The following is a 7491-nucleotide window of genomic DNA, read 5'->3' as shown; positions in this document are numbered from 1 at the left end:
GGCATTGTATTAGAAAAAGCTGGCACTCATATATGTAAACTAACAAAGTTTATCGCACAAGTACTTCATTTCTTAGCATGACCTAGTAAATCTTTAGCTTCATTGATTTTGGCTGCCATATAAGGAGACCCTCCCTTGCCTGGGTGATTTAAAAGCTTCATTCATTGATAAGCATCTCTTATTTTCCCTTTATTGGCAGTAGGGTTTACACCTAGCATTAATGCTGCTTCTCATTTTATCATTTTGGGTTCAAACCCACCTCTGTGAGAGCCACCCCTGAAGACAGATTTTGGTAGACTTTGAAAAACTTTTTTTTGTTGTTTTTTTGAGGCTCCATTTGGAGTTTCACGGCTTGTAAGAGAAAACGGCTTGCAGCTCCTGCAGCAGCAGTGGTCAGTCCAACTGCTACCATCATACTGGCCATGGCTCTGGCTCAGCTCCCTGGTCTCCACCGAGAGTGCAGTGCATCCCAACCCAAAGGTGGCAGCCACCAACTCCACACCTCTCCAGAAGAATTTTTAATGACACTTGGATCCCCTAGATTTTCCCTCAAAGTTATTATAAATACAAGGAAGGCACCAGCAAGGCATTAATTGAATGTCTAATTAACTATTAATATGTATATAATTAGCATATTTGCCCTGGGTAAGTCAAATACATGAATTAATAATGAATAATGAATTTAATGCGCTGATTATATTCTCTATAGTGTCAGTCTTCTTAAGAACTCTATGCAGATAGGACATTTATTTCTCTTTTATAAGACCTGAGCAGCTTATTACAAGGTGCCACAGACTTTTCCAGTGTCTTATGTGTCTTTTTGGTATTTGATGGGTCAAATTTGTGATTTGACGCGAAGTCTTTCGTAACATGATTGTCCCATTACAACATTGTTTCTCCCTGAATCCCTGCCTCCCCAAGTCACAAGGACCAGCTGGGCTGGTGGGGAGATCTGTGGCCTGAAACTGTAAATGTCACTGGCATTGAGGGAGCAGGCTAAGCACACAGCTGAGCTGAGAGAGCTGCAGAAGAGCATTCTGGATCTTTGGACTGAGGGTGAGGGGCAGAGACAGGTATTAGAAGTCAGAATTGTGCCAGGAATTGAAAAGCCAGAGATAGAAGAATGGAGAAAAAACGTCTGGTGAAGAGTGTGCGGTCTGGGCCTGTCCACGAACCTGGTTGGAGGCTGTTCCCGCTAGTTTTATTGCATTTAACCTCCCTATGGCACAAGAGGGTGCGTTCCCAGGGTCAGGAGAGGTGTCACCAACATGCCCGGCCCTGCCTCTTGAGCTTCTAGTCTTCTTTAGGTTAAGTAGTGTCCCAGCTTCATGAAGGTGCACGTAGTAGTTCCTGTGGCTGCTGTAACAAATTACTACAAACCCAGTGGCTTAAAACAACACGAATTTGTTATCTTAGCATTCTGGAGATCAGAAGTCTGAAATGGGTCTCACTAGCCTAAAATCAGGGTGTTGGCAGAACAAGGGATTCTTCTGAGGCTTTAGGGAAGAGTCTATTTCCATGCCTTGTCCATAAAAGATCAGTCTTCAGACTTAAACACATGTCTACAGGAAACCTTTGTTCGATTACTGCACAAAGGCCCCCAAGCCTGTACACAGAAGTTCCTTTTGAAAACTAAGCAGCCCTATGTAGGGCACATTCTGCAAAGTCGAGTTCAGATGTGGCTATGGAGACAAATGGACGAGAAGAACCACCCCACCCCGCATAGGACAAAATCTGGGATCACGGAGAGGAAGGGACAAGGGTTCAGGAGAGAGGTCTCCACTGCCCCCACCCCCCGACCCCCAGACATCAAGAATACCAACTGCCAGATGGGAAAACCTAGGCACTTATTTCTCTACCAGGTCAGGGAGTCTTTGCAATTACCCCTCTGCAGGGTCTGATGATTGCTGTGAACGAGAGGCTGCTGTTTTCTTCCCATTTTCCCTTTTTTCAAATAGATTGTGGAAGTTTGTGTGTATATTGGTTACCCCCTTCCTGCTCTGCAATTTATAACAGGAAGGTTGGAGGACAGATTTGTCTTTTTAGTTTATAGGCTATCAGACCATGAGAAATTATATGTGGATGTTACCAATAGGACTGAGAATTAGCCAGAGATTGTGAACTTTGAGCTGGAAGCAGAAACTGAATGGAACTTTGGTGGTTTCTCTCCCCAGAGAGGAAAAAAATGTGTGGGAATAAGGGTGTACATGGATATTTGGATGACTCGGGGGAAAATGGGCCAGAGACTGCTAGTTGCTTCCCATTTTGTCTTCTCTTCCTTCTTCATATTAGAAGTCTTTAGTTTGGCACATGGCCACCCAGAAAGACAATATATTTCCCAGCCTTGCTTGCAGCGCAATTATTCATATGATTAAGTCCTGGGCAATAGGATCTGAGGGGGAGTGACGTTTGTGACTTCTGGGTTGCACTATTTTTTTTAAGTTTATTTATTTTATTTTGAGAGAGAGAGAGAAAGTGGGAGGAGGGGCAGAGAGAGGGAGAAAGAGAATCCTAAGTAGGCTCCATGCTGTCAGCACAGAGCCCAACTCGGGGTTCAATCTCAGAAACTGTGAGATCATGACCTGAGCCAAAATCAAGAGTGGGCCGCTTAACCAACTGAGCCACCCAGGCACCCCCTGGGTCTCACTCTTAAAGGGAGTGGCATACTCCCTTCCTCTTTTCCTTCTTGCTGCTCAAAAGGTGATGATATTGAGCCACCTGAGATCATGGAGACCAAAAGAACACCATACAGATAATAGAGCAACGAAGAAGAAGGAACTTGGGTCCCTGACACTATGGAGTGATATACCAGACTTTTACATGAAAGAGAAAAATCCTTTCTCCTGTAGGCCAGTATTATTTTCAGTCTCTATTTGTGTGGCTGAAACTATATCTTAACTTTCACAAGCATGTTGAGTTTGAGGTACCACTGGGAAGGTTCTTATAAAAAGTATCAAACATACTTGAAAGTAGAAAGAATAGTATAATAATTTCACGCATGCTCACCTTTAGCTTCAACAACTACCATTTCATCTATCTTGTTTCAGCCCAACCCACATTTCCTCCTCTCTCCACTGGAGGACGTTGACACAAATCCCAAATGTCGTATCACTTCTTCCGTAACTATTTTAGCATGGATCTCTAAAAGATAAGGATTCTTTTTTTTTTTTTTTAAAGAGTTTCAAGTGTTTTTGAGTAAAAACATATTGAACGTACCTCTTTAACATTCAGGAGATAGCTCCTGGCCTGAAGGTACTGCTCTGAGAGGCATCTCTCACGTGGAAGATATTTAAGGCCTTGGCAGCGGCTGAGATAACCCAGGGAGAGTGGTCACCTGAGCTGAAAACAGAAAAATTACATCAGTTCAGATGAGCAAAGGTTTCTTTCACTGGTGTCTTGTAGTATAGGGAGTTATGGAAGACGGAGTAAATGCTCATGTACAGGAAACTTTTATGGACACTGTTTCCATTACCCCCAGATCCATTCCTCATCTTGATTTCTTTCATCAGCTCTAATCTCATTTCCTAGATGTTATTTGTGCAGGGTTGGTCATTATTTTAGTCACAGCTGAGGAGACCCAAGGAATGTTTATAGGTTACTGATTGTTGCAATTTCTAGGAAAGCCTCTCAGTTTTTCAGGAACAACTGGCATCTGCCTGGACGGTGTAGTGTGATGGAATGTGCTGGAACTGCTGCAGTCATTTTGTTATCATGAGAGGATTCTAGAATTACTGTAGAGACTCGGTGTAGAGACAGAAAAAGAAGGCAACACTGAGTGAAGACATGGAGAGAAACCTAGTCCTTAGTGACAAGGTTTGGACTGCAGGGCCAACCCTCTTTTAAAGCCATCACTCTGGACCTCTGAGTTACGTGAGTTAGGAGCTTAACAATTTGCCCATGTTGCTTAAATCATTTAAATCATTTTAAATGTTTCAGTCATCTTAAATCATTTCCATCATTTTCCATTACTTGCAATACAAAGCATTCTTACTGATAAGAGCAGGCCAGGAGGTCAATGTTTCTCAAGACCTGGAGGAACCCTGATGCTGGTCATCTCAGTTTTAGCTGAGCGGGTGATATATTTGCATAAGAAAACGAACTAGATGCTGTCCTCCCCTGAACACATTTCTTTGGTGTTCATTAGCAGTAAACAAATATTGCTTTTTGGCAGATAGGTAAATTTCCTTCAAGCTTCTCTTAATGGCTTCTACAGGTACCCACCAGTTGGCTGGGGGTGGGCAGGGGACAGTGGTAATGGTCGTGCTTACAGGTAGGAGTTAATAGCAGATGTGGAACCAGCTTCTGTGAAGGAATGTGTTCTGGGTAGATAAATGCAGTGAGTTGTATATAAAATGTGCCTTGGGGGGCGCCTGGGTGGCTCAGTCGGCTGAGTGTCCGACTTCAGCTCAGGTCATGATCTCGTGGTTTGTGGGTTCGAGCCCCACGTCAGGCTCTGTGCTGGCAGCTCAGAGCCTGGAGCCTGCTTCGGATACTGTGTCTCCTTCCCTCTCTGCCTCTCCCCCACTTGTGCTGTGTCTCCCTCTGTCTCTCAAAAAAAAAAAAAAAAATAAATGTAAAAAAAAATGTGCCTTGGTTATGAGACAGACCTAGTTATTCTCTGCAGAACCACAGCATGGAGGTATTGCTTTAAGACTTACTTAATACATATGACCAGGTGGACAGGAGAATGTAAAATAATGTCTTTTCAAACCGTATTCTTCAAAACAGCAGCCAAACTGGTATGAATGGTTCTTAAAGGTAGATATTTCTTTGCCATAATTTTGGAGGGAAAGGAGGGTAGATGGTGTTAATGGGAAGGTTAGAGCAGGATGAAATATTCCGTATTGATGAGAGATGACTTCAACCTTCAAGGTTTTGTGTTGAAGTCATGGGGCCATCATCACCTAAATGTGATTTCATTCTGCAGCTGACTCTTCAAGTTGCCATTAAGCAAAGAGTGCTCAGTGGCCGATGATGCAGATGATTACTAAAGGCACCCCTAAATGATTTTTTTATATGTAGAAGGGGGAATCTTTTTTCCTTTTTCCTTTCCACTGAGGAAAAAAAAAAAAAAGGCAGCCATGAAGACTATTTGCCAGAAAGAGTACTCACTTTTTGACAAGCAATTTGCTTGGGAAATTAGCTGAGGTCATATATCTTTCATTAGGTAAATGGAAGACAGCACATGAATATTTCAAAAAAGCAAATTTTACCTATTTAAATTTAGCTCAGAGTACCATAGTTTGTTTAAACTTCATAGATAAGGACCTATAGAAATACAGGCTTATTTTCATTTTGAAGTACCCAGCACTGGAGTTTCAAGAAGCCAGAAGGGATTTATTATTTAATCATAAAGAATTTATAAATATTTGTGTTAGCAAATCAAGCATCTTCTTTGGAGTCTAGATTCCATGGTAATAGGATTAGTAACCACATTTGCCAATGTTGGGATGGGGAGAGGCAGCTCTCTTAGAAAAAGCCAGCAAAGGGTCGCCTGGTGGCTCAGTCCATTATGCTTCCAACTTCAGCTCAGGTCATGGTCTGGTGGTTCACAAGTTGGAGCCCACCAGGCTCTGTGCCAACAGCTCAGAGTCTGGAGCCTGCTTCAGATTCTGTGTCTCCCTCTCTCTCTCTGCCCCTCCCCTGCTCATGCTGTTTCTCTCTCTCTCTCTGTCTCTCTGTCTCTCTCTCTCAAAAAATAAATAAGCATTAAAAAAAATTAAAAAGAAAAAAAAAGAAAAAAAGCAAAATATCCCAAGTGGTAGGACTCCCGCAGATGAGAGTAGAGAGCCCCCTGCTGGCAAGAAAGGACAGAGACCAAAATAGAGGCATTCACCTAAAGGCTGTCAGAAATAATGAGGGGGGTCAAACTGAAGATTTAAGGTCGATGAGGCAGATCACATTTATTGCCATCCTTGGCAGGAGAATCTGGAATTTGCAGAGTTGGAGTCCCTTGGTCTGTCCTGAGAGACAAGTGTAAAGGTTTGCCCACCTGGTACAAAGATTGATGACCTGAGTAGGAGTGAAGAGAATTAGGAAAGAAATGCAACTAGCTGCTGAGTCATAAACAGGAGTTACAAGTGTTGGTCTCATTGGGATGAACGAATCAGTGTAGAAATGGCACTCCAGGTCTGAGGAGAAAAGTTTGCAACCATTTCTCCAGAACTGGAAGGAGTTTTTGAGATGGTAGTCTCTCAAAGTTCCTGGCCAGGAACCCGAGGTGAGTGTTCATTTATTATCTATCTTTCCAAAACACTCCCTCCCTTTCTCCAGCCCCTGGACTCATTTGTGAAAAAGCTTAGGAGCTCTGGTTTCATGATGAACCCCAGAGAGGTCACTATTTGAAATTGCTGCCTGCTGCTACTGGGGCCCCAAATTTCTGGATCCCTTAGGCATTCTATTTCCCTAAGGGCCAAGACTGGTTTTTAAAAAAATCTTTTCAGCTCTGACCCTCCCTAATACAATGCCTGGCTCATAGTAGATGCTTAATCCATATTTGTGAAGTAAATGGATGAATCATTAAGCCAGGCCTGTGGGAGGTTTATAATCCGGTGATGTCTCCGAGGGGTAATTTACTTATATATTCATTTACTTCTACTTTATTTCTATTATGTCTTCTTTCACAAGGGGTTTGGAAAAGCTTATAAAAATACATATGATCAAATAGAAAATATAAATAATAAATAAAGCCAGCATCATTAGAAACATGCATTAAGCAAACACAAGTCAGTGGAGTAGAATGAGTTATGCAGGCAATAGGGCTCTGTATAATTATCTGAGCCACAGATGCAGATTTGAGTTTTCCACAAAAAATGAAGGCCAAAAATGACTCTCTTGACTACAAAGGCAAAAAATTCTAGCTTCTCAAGGTTTTCTTGGAACTTAGCTCTAAAATAAATTTCTCGTATGGAGCTTTATATCTGGGACATTGAGTGATATAAGTGGGTATCCTCAATGATATTCTTACAGAAAATTCTATAGGGCTTTTCTTTTTTAATTTTTTTTTCAATGTTTATTTTTGAGAGACAGAGATTGAGTAGAGAGGGGGCAGAGAGAGAGGGCAACACAGAATCCAAAGCAGCTGTCAGCACAGAGCCTGATGCGGGGCTCAAACTCACAAACCTTGAGACCATGATCTGAGCCGAAGTCAGATGCTTAACCAACTGAGCCACCCAGGTGCCCCTACAGGGCTTTTCTAAATTTGTGTCTTATAGCACGAAACCTGAGGCTTCTCCTATAGTACATCTCACGGAAGTAATTCTGTAGTAGGCCAAGGAAATATGGGTTAAGACTGAAACTTTCTAAAATTTTAGCTAAATTTAAAAAATATTTATGTTTAGGAAACCCAGAGGATTTCAAGTCCTTCAAACAATTCTCCATTAAAATCACCTCTCTGAACGAGAACTTTCATAGGGGTTGGGAGCAGATCCTTAAAGTTTGCATCTTCTCTCAAGGCCTAAAAGTTCCTTGTTCTATGTTGTTCGTTGAGAC

General features: G+C 42.1%; 1 pseudogene; it reads right to left on the bottom strand.

Moving 5' to 3' along the window:
• LOC122473974 lies at positions 1–481 on the bottom strand (annotated as a pseudogene).
• Positions 482–7491: the final 7010 nt, after the last annotated feature.

This window comes from Prionailurus bengalensis, chromosome B4 (genome assembly GCF_016509475.1).
Source record: "Prionailurus bengalensis isolate Pbe53 chromosome B4, Fcat_Pben_1.1_paternal_pri, whole genome shotgun sequence".
Lineage (NCBI taxonomy): Eukaryota > Metazoa > Chordata > Mammalia > Carnivora > Felidae > Prionailurus > Prionailurus bengalensis.
Note: the sequence above shows the minus strand (reverse complement) of the source record. Positions and strands in the feature narration are given on the sequence as shown.